We start from the raw sequence: 11,576 nt of genomic DNA on the forward strand, positions 1-11,576 counted from the left end.
CAACAAAAAGGAGAAGCCAGGAGCACCAGTAGGGGACCTGAGAAGAGGAGGATCAGGGCCACTCTGTACAATTCTATTGTACAAGGCAGGTTAGTATGACAGGTTTACGATTTAAAAAAAAAAATCCTTTACAATTATTCAAATTCATATTTACCATGTTTTCCAAGGTTTACAGCAAAACTGTCTGTGACATGGGATGGGACAAACTAGAATACTCACAATCAATTTGTTGTCTAATATATTAAAGTGTATTTCCACGTTTACTGCCACATTGGGAAAACACCTACTTTATATTTGTTACCTGTACCCATTCGCATAGCATAACTAAAAAAAAAAATTTAAAATTTGCCGCTTACCTTATTTTATATGCTCTGTTGTCCAGAACAACAGAGGTCCAGCCTCCAGCAAGGAAAAATCCTACTCAGTTCTCTTTGTTTATGAGGGGCTGGACAGCAGTGTTTACCATAATTAACCTTGTCTGTACTGTGCAGGTAGAGATTCACTCAGTTCACTTCACAGTTGTAACTTGATTTTAACACAGTGGGTGAGATTTATTGAAAAACTAGAGTACTCAGAATTTGCTGCAGCTGTGCATGGTAGCCAATCAGTTTCTAACTTCAACTTGTTCAATTAAGCTTTGACAATAAATCCGGGAAGCTGATTAGTTTTTATGCAGAGCTGACCAGATTTTGAACTCTCCAGTTTTAATCTCCGTCTTTCTGTCATAACAAACAATTAAAGGTTTAGAGGCCATGCTCCTTGCATTGTTTGCTAATGAGGACAGACTTAGGACAGGCTCATTCTGACATTGTTCAAAAAAAAAAAAAAAAAACTTGCAGTCAGCAATGACACCTTCTCACAAGAAACATCTAAAATGTAAGAACTATTACAATTTTTTTTAGGCAAGCTGCATTTGGGAAGACATGACATATAGTGTAGTTTTTTTTGTTTTTTTTTTAAATTTCCACTGTGAACGTTGAAATACATTTAAGCTATATACATAAAAGGTTATAAAAGGTAATGAATATACCTGACAGTGCTATTGCTTGTCCCAGCCTATCACAGTCCCTTCTGCTTGACAGTTTGGTTGGTAAAGTAAATGTAGATAAAAATATAAATAAAGGCATAAAAACTAATAATGGCATTATACTAATTTTTATTTATTCAAAGGGCACAGTTATCAAAATACTGTACTACATTTTTTGTGATAGTGGCCCTTTAATGTCTGTCGATGTCAGTGAATTTTTATTATAGGAATGAACCGAGCACTGTTCTGCACAGATCGGAAAAAATCTCAGCAAAAAGCTACGTGCTAACAGGTTGTTTTTCAACTTACATCTTAAATTTTTCTTTTTCTGTCAGCATATCACATCTTACTACCAGCCCTCAATGGAAGTGTTGACAGACCAAGAAGCGTCAGTGGGAATGGCACTTGCATAATAGCACTTAATTATATCCTAAATAAAACAGGTTGGGATGCTTGCAATATGAAATAACTGTCAGAATATAGCTTTTTCTTATGTTTTCTTTCCTAAATCATCTTGTACAAGGACAGCTGGTTGAAGTGCATTTATTATGAATCAAGAGAAAGGGGAAACATTCCTACATTAATACATAAAAAGAATAATATTTAAATACAATATTAACTCATGTACACTAGCTATCATAAGTCTTTTATAGGTTCTTTTCAGTAGCTTTCTCTGTTCTAATATCCGTGTTATTTTAAAAGGCACAGGGAGATTTCATAATACAAATTTTCCATAAAAATTCAAGTAGCACATTATTTTAATGTTTAAAGGAAAAAAAAAAAAAAAATATATATATATATATATATATATATATATATAAAAAAACACTACTAGTTAATATGTACAGATCTACTGCCCCATATTACTTCATCTAAGCAGTGTTCATTGGAGGCCAAATCAGACAGATAAGGACAATTTGAGCAGGTGCACCAATAGACTTTGAAATACCATCTTGTGAATGGTAAAGCTGAAATCAAGCCTTGCCTTTAGTCTTGCACAATTGTACATTCTCCACTCCTGCATTAAAATGTCTTTTTAAAATTTTCAGAGTGTGCATTAGAAGCTGCAGCAAGTCAAATAGAATAGGACTATTTTTTGGTTGAGGGACATCCAGCACCACCTAGCCCTTTCTTCGCCAGTTTCACTGTGCCTGGCCCACCCCTTTCTTTCTTTAGATTTCAGTTTTTGGAGGCTCAGCATCACATGTGAGTGTTACTTTGGGTGATCTGCATTCAAATGCAGCCTGCATAAGAATTCCCACTCTTCGAGGTTAATATACAGCAATCAAGCCATAGTGATATTTGCCTAATTCTTCCCAAGGGCAAAACCGCTGCTTGCATCAGGGCTGAAGACTCTTGAGAGGAATACTGAGGTAGGGTTCTGTGCAGGGGCGGACTGACCATTCGAGCACTCGGGCACTGCCCGAGGGCCCAGGGTCAGTAGGGGGCCCCATGAAATGCCCCTGGTACTTTTTATATGCTTTTTTGGGTGTGCTTTGAGTGTGGGCAAGGACACAGGGGCCACATGATCCCCTATTGCCCGGGGGCCCCATGAGTTGTCAGTCCGCCCCTGGTTCTGTGATGTTTTTAGGAAGTTATGTACAACATGCTGGCCCCTCACACCAGCTAAAATCTAAGGGAATAGAGGGAACACCAGCCTTGTGCATTACCTAAGATGATAGGTTTATTAAATCCAAAGTTACAATATACTCACAAAATATACTCAGTTTGGCTCTGAGAAAGAGGAGACTGCTCCTCGAAACGTGTCAGCCATAAGAGGGTCCTCAAGAGTTTGGGAGCTGATCCTTTGTATTGATTGCTTTGTATTTGATATACCTATGTTACCACAGTGTTTGTGTGTATATTTTAACTTTGGATATAATAAAGCTATCATCTTAGTTAATGAAAGAGGCTGGTGCGCCCTCTATTCCCTTGTTTTTAAAGCTACTGTCTGCAGGTTCCTCCCACAGCTCTTAGAGAGCAGCAAGATCTGTGCTGGCACTGGACACATGAAGGACCTGATACAGTTACATCCTTGTATACCACTCTTGAGCACAGGGAACTATATTTATCTTTGCGTTTACCAGCTAAACTCTGCCTGCATTGCACAGAGAAGCTCAGAGACCCAGTGATGATGTCACTAGATATGTAGATAGATATGTATTGAACACAGAAAGGTTTTTTTTTTTTTCAAACATTAGCAGGATGATGATGGTAAAGGAACCAGGAAAAGCAAAAAAAATAGTCAGATTAAACTTTGAAGACATTACTGAGCTTCAGAATCAGTAACAGCACATACGTGAACCAATTATCCATTGTTAGAAGGTCTAACAATGTCTATATACGAGGCATTTTTCATATGGCTATAAAAAGATTTGAGAAACAATGGCAGACATTTCAAAGGTCTATAAAAATCTGCAGATCACAATCCTATCCCTGCTTTATAGGCCTAGACATGCATGATCATCTGATGCACCCATTTGTGTATGGAGGTTCCTATAGGGTGGTATAAAAATATCCAATCATTATCGGATTTCTAAGGCCAGCATAAACAATTTAGGCGTCAAAATGATCAACAACTGATAACAATGGAAGCAAGTCAAAATGATTTTACAACTTAGAAAAGAGATCTCTTTTGACAGTCATTTTTAGGAAATGGTATAGAAAAATGATATCTGCTACTGCTCAAAATATAACAATAATGGTTCCATTTAAAGGTAGTGTATAGTTTCTATGTTTATATTTTAAATATACATATAAAGAAACTGGCTAAATGTAAATACTTATTTCAGTGTATGTAAGGGTGGAAGTAAATGCTCATGAGCAAAATATGTTAGTGAAGTGCATGCTGAGCACCACAATGACAGCCAAGCAACACTACTGCAAGTTCTTTTTAAATACCATCCTGGTGCATAGCCATGTTAGCACATATGGATGTGGCTTCTCTCACGAGTCCCACAATGACAGTCCCTTCACCTAGCCAATAAAAACAATTCCATTCAAGCAGAGGTATTTATTTACCTGTCCATTTGGGATGGCGCCTATATAGATTATTAATTTTTTCATTCTCAGTTGAGACTTTCCCATCTGGGCTCCTGAACTCTCCTGGTGTGAAGGCCCAGCTATGGATCCGAAATGGTTAAGGAGTCTGGCTACCTATGTGGCACAGTAGCATATGATGTAAAATAAAATAAAAATAAATGGTGTTGTGCTACTCTACTTAATTGAAACTTGCATCTAATCAAAAATGATCACCACTGAGCAATAACCAAACAAATTGGTCAGAAAAGTTCTATGGTAAATTGTTAATATAAACATATAGTGCTCTACCTCAAATTAATAATATATTCCACACTCCAAGAAAAGATCCTCAATATATTGTGGTACTTCACCTGAAATGAATAACAACAAGCAATATGCAAATACACTCAATTTTACATAGTGCTCCACTTAAAAATGGTGAATTCAATAATGTTCCACCTCTCCACCACATGTGTAGTGAACCTCTCACCTGATAACGCGGACCTATGTGGGATATAGGTCTAAAACGCTTTTCCCCTTACAGGAAAATAATCATGGATTAACCTTTTTCCTCTATATAGGGTTCTCTTGGTGTGTACTCCTTTTAAGGCACCCCTCCCCTCTTCCAGCCATGTACCTTGTGCTCAGAAATATACGGAAACTCCCATAGTGTACTATTAGATACTGCCAGTATTTATTAAAAAATAAAGATACACACTCACATACTAATGTGCACTGTAAGTTGATGCACATCAACAATACGCCAACAGTAATGCAGTTCCAATGTGAAACACCAGTTGCCAGCATACACAGATAGATCCAGTTAGTGAAGTCACCCCAGCCCGGCCCCATGCATTTTCTCAAGATTCACATGAATTCATCAAGTGTCTCAACAGAGTCCCCCTCTACATCAGGTGTCCCCCTTTACATTAGGTGTCCCATCAGAGTCCCCCTTTACATCAGGTGTCCCCATGAGAGTCCCCCTTTACATAAGGTGTCCACATCAGAGTCCCCCTTTACATCAGGTGTCCATATCAGAGTCCCCCTTTACATCAGGTGTCCCATCACAGTCTCCCTTTACATCAAGTGTCCCATTAGAGCCCCCCTTTACATCAGGTGTCCACATCAGAATCCCTCTTTACATCAGTTGCCCCTTCAGAGTTCCCCTTTACATCAGGTGTCCCTACCACAGTGCCCCCTTACATCAGTTGTAACACCCCTTTTCCCCCTTGTATTCACAGATTTTTAAAAACATTTTCAGTTTTTTAAGGTGTGGGACATCAGCAACTGTACTGTTTGCCCTCACAGTGTAAAGCGCTGCAAAAACTATTGGTGCTAAATAAATCCTGCCTAAATAATCTAATGGGGGGCTGTAAGGTGGGTGCTGATATAAGGGGACAGTGATATAATGGGGGTCTGTATTGGAGGGTGCTGACAGCTGATCTAATGGTTGGTCAGCAGCCATTATATCAGCAGTCAGCATCCTCCATTAGAGACCCCCATTAGCTCACAGTCCCGTTATATCAGTGCCCCTGTCCCCCCACTGCCTTAGAGACCTCAAATAGAGAGAGACCCCCCCTTATATCAGTGCCCCCCGTCCTCTGACTTCTATTGGATGCCTCTGAATAATGCCTTACTGACAGGAGGTACAGGGATTCAGGTGGAGACGCTGCAGGTAAGAGAGCACTCTGCCTTAAGTGGGAGCCAGAATTAGGAGGTGGAGCTGGGAGGCTCTAGGGCAGACAATCCCATGTGTGCACAGCAGCCAGGCTAAAGCATTGTTGATTGCTAGTACACTGGGCGGGGGTGGGGGCCACCATCGCTGGGGAGAAGGCAGAGAGAACACCGGAAAGGCAGGCACAGCTGACAGGAAACATTTTGATGCTACGATACCCCCACTGAGTTCCCTCATGGGTTGGCTGCATTCCAAGGACATATTTCAGGTGAACACAAACCCGGGTCAATCCTGTACAGGTGGCAACCCTAGATGTGGCTCCTAAGACACACTCACCCCCACGTTAAAAATAGTAGTAAATACCGCTTTGCTAAGGAGCGGGTGACCACCAGCATCTTTAAAAACCAGTAATGGTTGTTAAGTTGCGGGCGGCCACCGTGTCCTTAACAACCGATGAGTCATCAGCTGTCAGCGAGGTTACACTGAATGTAAAAAAAAATAAAAAATGCCCTTGGGGTCTGGTGTGGTTTTGAGGGGAACACCAATATAAAAAAGAAAATAGCATGGGGTCTCCCCAAAATCCATACCAGACCCTTATCTGAGCATACAGCACTGGCAGGTCAGGAAATGGGGGGCACCATACCAGGCAACATTCCCTTAACATGGGGAGGTACTTTGGGGCAGGGGAGCTCTGCCCTGTGTTGAGGGCATGGGGCCTGGTATGGTTCCTGGGGGGGGGCGCTTGCTTGTTTCCCCTTTCCTGACTTGTTGGGCTGAATACTAAGGGTCTGGTATGGATTTTGCGGGGACCCCACCCCATGTCTAAGTTTTCATTGCCAGCAATTCTTTTGTTACATTTAGATGTCAGTGGGGGCTGATGGCTCATCAGTTGTTAAGGACACAGCGGCCGCCTGCTCCTCAACAACCATGACAGTTACTGGTTGTTAAGGACACCAACGGCCTCCCGCTCCTTACAACCAGTACACATTCCCTAAATGCTGAATGCCTCAACCACTACTTAACTACTGCATGTATTGCATGCAGGGGCGGACTGATCATTCGAGTACTCGAGCACTGCCCGAGGGCCCGGGGTCAGTAGAGGGCCCCATGAAATGCTCCTGGTAACTTTTTTATAGGCTTTTTTGGGTGTGCTTTGAGTGCGGGCAAGGACACAGGGGCCCCATGATCCCCTATTGCCCGGGGGCCCCATGATTTGTCAGTCCACCCCTGATTGCATGGTAAAACTGCATAACAATATAGTGAATTGACAGTTTCAGGATCAAGTGCTCACGTGATCAACACAACACGTGGCAACCTTTAGTGAATTGTCCCCATTCTCATGAGTCAGTATTCCTCATCAGCGCTACACCAGTCATATGACACTGTACTGAACTGGTGACATCATTAAAAAAGGTATTACAAATTTTTTTTTACATTTTCAAAAAAAATACAACTTAAAAAACTTGCCATGCCTCTTACTAAGTACCTGGACTGTATACTTTACAAAAAGAGGTAATTTTTTGGGATATAGGTACTGTGCAGGCATTTTAGGGATACAAGAAATTAGATAAGCTGTCAGTACATTAGGACTTATCAATTTTATTTTATTATTTATTTCAGGTAGTTATATAGCGCCGTCAATTTACGCAGCACTTTACATATATATAGTACATTCACATCAGTCCCTAATCCTCAAGAGGCATACAATCTGAGGTCCCTAACTCACATTCATACATAAACATACTAGGGCCAATTTAGACAGGATCTAATTCACCTACCAGCATGTCTTTGGAGTGTGGGAGGAAACCAGAGTACCTGGAGGAAACCCACGCAGGCACAGGGAGAACATGCAAACGCCAGGCAGGTGGTGCTGTGGTTGGGATTCGAACCAACGACCCTAGTAATGCCAGGCAGGAGTGCTAACCATTTAGCCACTGTGCTGCCCAATTTTCAAATATACTGTATATACCATAGTTTGTAAACTCTATAACTTTCATGCAGTCTACACTGTTTTGAGTTATGTTTACCAATGAAATGTAGCAGACTACATTTTGGCCTAAATGTATGAAAAAGATTATTTGTTTGCAAAATGTTAAAACAGAAAAATGTGGGCTTATTTTTCAAAAATCTCAGCATTTTTTAAATGTATATAGCAAGAAATAAAAAACCAGTGGTGATTAAATATCACCAAAATAAAGCTTTATTTGTGTGAAAATTATATAAATTTCATTTGGGTACAGTGTTGCATGACCAAGCAATTGCCGGTTAAAGTAGCACAGTGCTGAATAGCAAAAAAAGCCCTGGCCATGAAGGCGATAAACCTTTCGGAGGTGGTTAAAAAATATACACTGTCACTGTACTAGTGACACTGGCTGGTTAAACACAGGGTGATTAAAGGGTTAAATGTGTGCCTAACCAGTGTTTTTGTGTGTACAGTGTATGGATTTCACGAAGGAATATGCTCAATTTTACTCCCTGCTTCATAGGGAAACAAAATTCAGTGCATTCCTGGTGACGGAGCTCTGCACTGTTTACATATGAAGAGCTCCATTCAGTGTCTCTTCTCTCCAATCAGTGGATGCCAGCGTTCATCTAATGGCTGGCACCCGCTGGTTGGCTTTTGCTGTCACTAATCATAGTGTAGCCGGCATGCCAGCTGCACATACTCACTCTCCCTGCCCAGAAGTGCTGAATCATGTACTAGGTACATGATCCAGCCCAGGAGAGCCACTCTGCTGCAGTACTCATACAGGAGGCGGCTTAACACTGATCTCTATATTGGTGTCGCTAGTTCCCACAAAGGGTAAGTTAGTGTCAGAATGCCCGCTGCAATATCGCAGTCCCATTATAAGTCACTGATCATGCCATCACTAGTACAAAAAAAAAAAGAATAAAAATGTCAGTATGTACTGTATCCCATAGTTTGCAGATGCTATAACCTTTGCTCAAACTAATCAATATATGCTTATTGGGATTCCTTTTACCGAAAAATATGTAGCAGAATACATATTGGCCTAAATTAATGAAGAAGAATTTTAATTTTTTTTAATTTTTTTAATTGGATATGCTTATAGCAGAAAGTAAAAAATATGGTTTGCTTTTTTTTTATATGTTTCGGTCTTTTTTTGTTTATAGCGCAAAAAATAAAAAAAAACAAAGGGTGATCAAATAACACCAAAACAAAGCTCTATTTGTGGGGGAAAATGATATAAACTTCATTTGTGTACAGCATTGCATGACTGCGCAATTGTAAGTTAAAATAATGCAGTGCCAAACAGCAAAAAATGGCCTGGTCATGAAAGGGGGTAAATCTTCCGGAGGTCAAGTGGTTAAAAGATAAAAACAAATCAGTGCAGATATTGTAGATCACTTTAATGTTCTATAGCACCATCAAATTATATGGCCTACATGGATTAACATTACATAGTTTATTTGCCCCTAATTAATTTAACTCATTTCAACCAAGCTCTGGTTAAGGCTACTTACACACTGATCCGCCGCAAAAACACAGCAAAAACGCATAGGCATTTCTGTGTTTTTGTGGCGCTTTCTAAGCATTTTAAAGGACACAACTTACAAATTGCACCAAAAACGCTTCTCAGAGGCATTTTTGAGGTGTTTTCCATTGATTTCAAATGAGAAGAGGCATTTTTGGAGCGTTTTTTTTTTTTTAGCTCACCAAACATGCCCCAAATATGCTGGAAGTTTTTACAGTGCACCGCAAGTGCAATGCCTCAGTGTGAAAACATACATAGGCATACATTCACGTACATAGAGAAATGTTTTTCTTGAGCTTCTCAGGCGCTTTTTTTAATGCAAAAACGCTTCAAAAACTCCTCAGTGTGAAAGTAGACTTAGTCTTCATAGTCTTCTTTACTCTGCACTCCACTCTACTTCACTCCACTCCAGTCGTAAACAGTGATCATCTGTTTATATTGCTTTTCTGAAACGGATAACTCAGAGAAATATTTACGCCTAATGCCTTTCATTTTGTAATAGTTTCCAATACATTAATGCCACTAAAGAAGCAATATCTTGGAAAGATGAGGTGTAGCATCCTAAAGGAAGTAAAGGAAGTATTTATGTTATTTATTATGGCAAAGCAGGCCTTATGACAAAAACCATGGCTGGCAGATGCTTCATCAAAGCAAGGTCTTTGCTCTATATCTTTTGACGGCAAAATGTTGTTTGGAACATCATTAGAGGTGGCTGTAAAGTGAGCTATGGGAGGTAAATCTACCCTGATTACTTAGGATAGAAAACAAAAGCATTAGTTCTTTCTCAACAGGAGACTGTGATTTTGAAAAAGGACACCAGAATTTACCAGCCAGGCTGGGAATACCGTAGAACCCCTTGGAAGTCGGCTGCTTTCTCAAAGGCCTCAGAAAAGTCTTAACGAGAGGAAGTAAGCACAGTCTCTGCCAGTACAGAGAAAACTTCTATTTTTTAGGCAGATCTGGGTGGAAAATATGGAAGGGAAGTGTTGCACTCAGTAGTATGCATAGGGTATGTTTTAGAATTTCAAAAGCATTCTCCAAAAACATTTCTGGCATCACCAAGGACAAAATGCTTGCTATAGTACCTAGAATTCCTTCTTGCAAGCAAGGCAGTAGCCCAGGTTCTAAATGGAAGTCAGGCTTTTGAAATGCTTTTCTTGTCAAAGTTTACAGGTGGAGTCAGATAAATTATCTATTTCAACCACTTCAACTGTTCTTTAAGTTGTTTATTTGCCACTGCATGCTTACCTTGCTTCTGGATAGGACAGCAGTGTCCACTCCTTCATTACAGAATTTTTTACATGAATGCTGTGCTTAGGTCAGGCACATCTTCATTGTGAAGCCCCAGGTTGTCCTACAGACCATTAAGGACACACTTCCTGGCAAGTCAAGTGGTTTAGAAAAAAAATGTATTAACGTGAGGATTTGATTTTAACAATGTAAACATAAAGCTAGTTGATACATATTTAAACATTTATAAAATATTTTACAACTTTTATTCATAAAAATTGTGAATTTTACAGACACACAAATACAACTACCACTGTCTCCAATATAATGTCACTAACCTTCCCTTTAAAGCAATTCTAATATATTGGAAATAAAACTCCACTTTGATTTTAAAATAATATAACATACAATTGCTACATATTTTTTTGTAATGTAATGTTATTACAAATGTGCCTTTCTAGTTCAATCTGCAGCCACGGTAATTTTTTAAAATGGTCACAAAATTAAATGCAGCATATCAACCTGAATGTGTCCTATACACCAATGGTGTACAGAATGCCCAAAAATGTAATTTCCTGCCTCGGGCATTGGCTGACTGATTTTCCCAGAAGGCTGCAGATTTAAGTAAGATTTTAGGCATCTCCTGCATTTGACTTTTGTGAGATACTCCCTAAGGCTCTGTTTATACCTGTGCATTTGAGGTGCATTAACCACTTGCCTTCCAAAGGATTTACCCCAGTTCCTGACCAGGCCATTTTTTGTGATATGGAGCTGCATTACTTTAACTGACAATTGTGCAGTCATGCAACGCTGTACTTTAATGAAATTTCTGTCATTTTTTCCCCACAAATAAGGCTCTCTTTTGGTGGTATTTGGTCACCTCTGCATTTTTAATTTTTTTTGCTATAAACAAAAAAGCCCCACAATTTCGAAAAAAAAGAATATTTTTGACTTTTTGCTATAAAACATATCCAATAAAAAAAAGTTAAAAATTAAATTTCTTCATAAATTTAGGCCAAAATGTATTCTGCTACATGTCTTTGCTAAAACAAAATTCCAAATAAGTGTATATTAATTGGTTTACGTGAAAGTTATAGTGTCTGAAAATGGTGGTATATATACTGGA

This window comes from Staurois parvus, unplaced genomic scaffold (genome assembly GCF_062004578.1).
Source record: "Staurois parvus isolate SC_StPar_1 unplaced genomic scaffold, SC_StPar_1.0 ptg000701l, whole genome shotgun sequence".
Taxonomy (NCBI): domain Eukaryota; kingdom Metazoa; phylum Chordata; class Amphibia; order Anura; family Ranidae; genus Staurois; species Staurois parvus.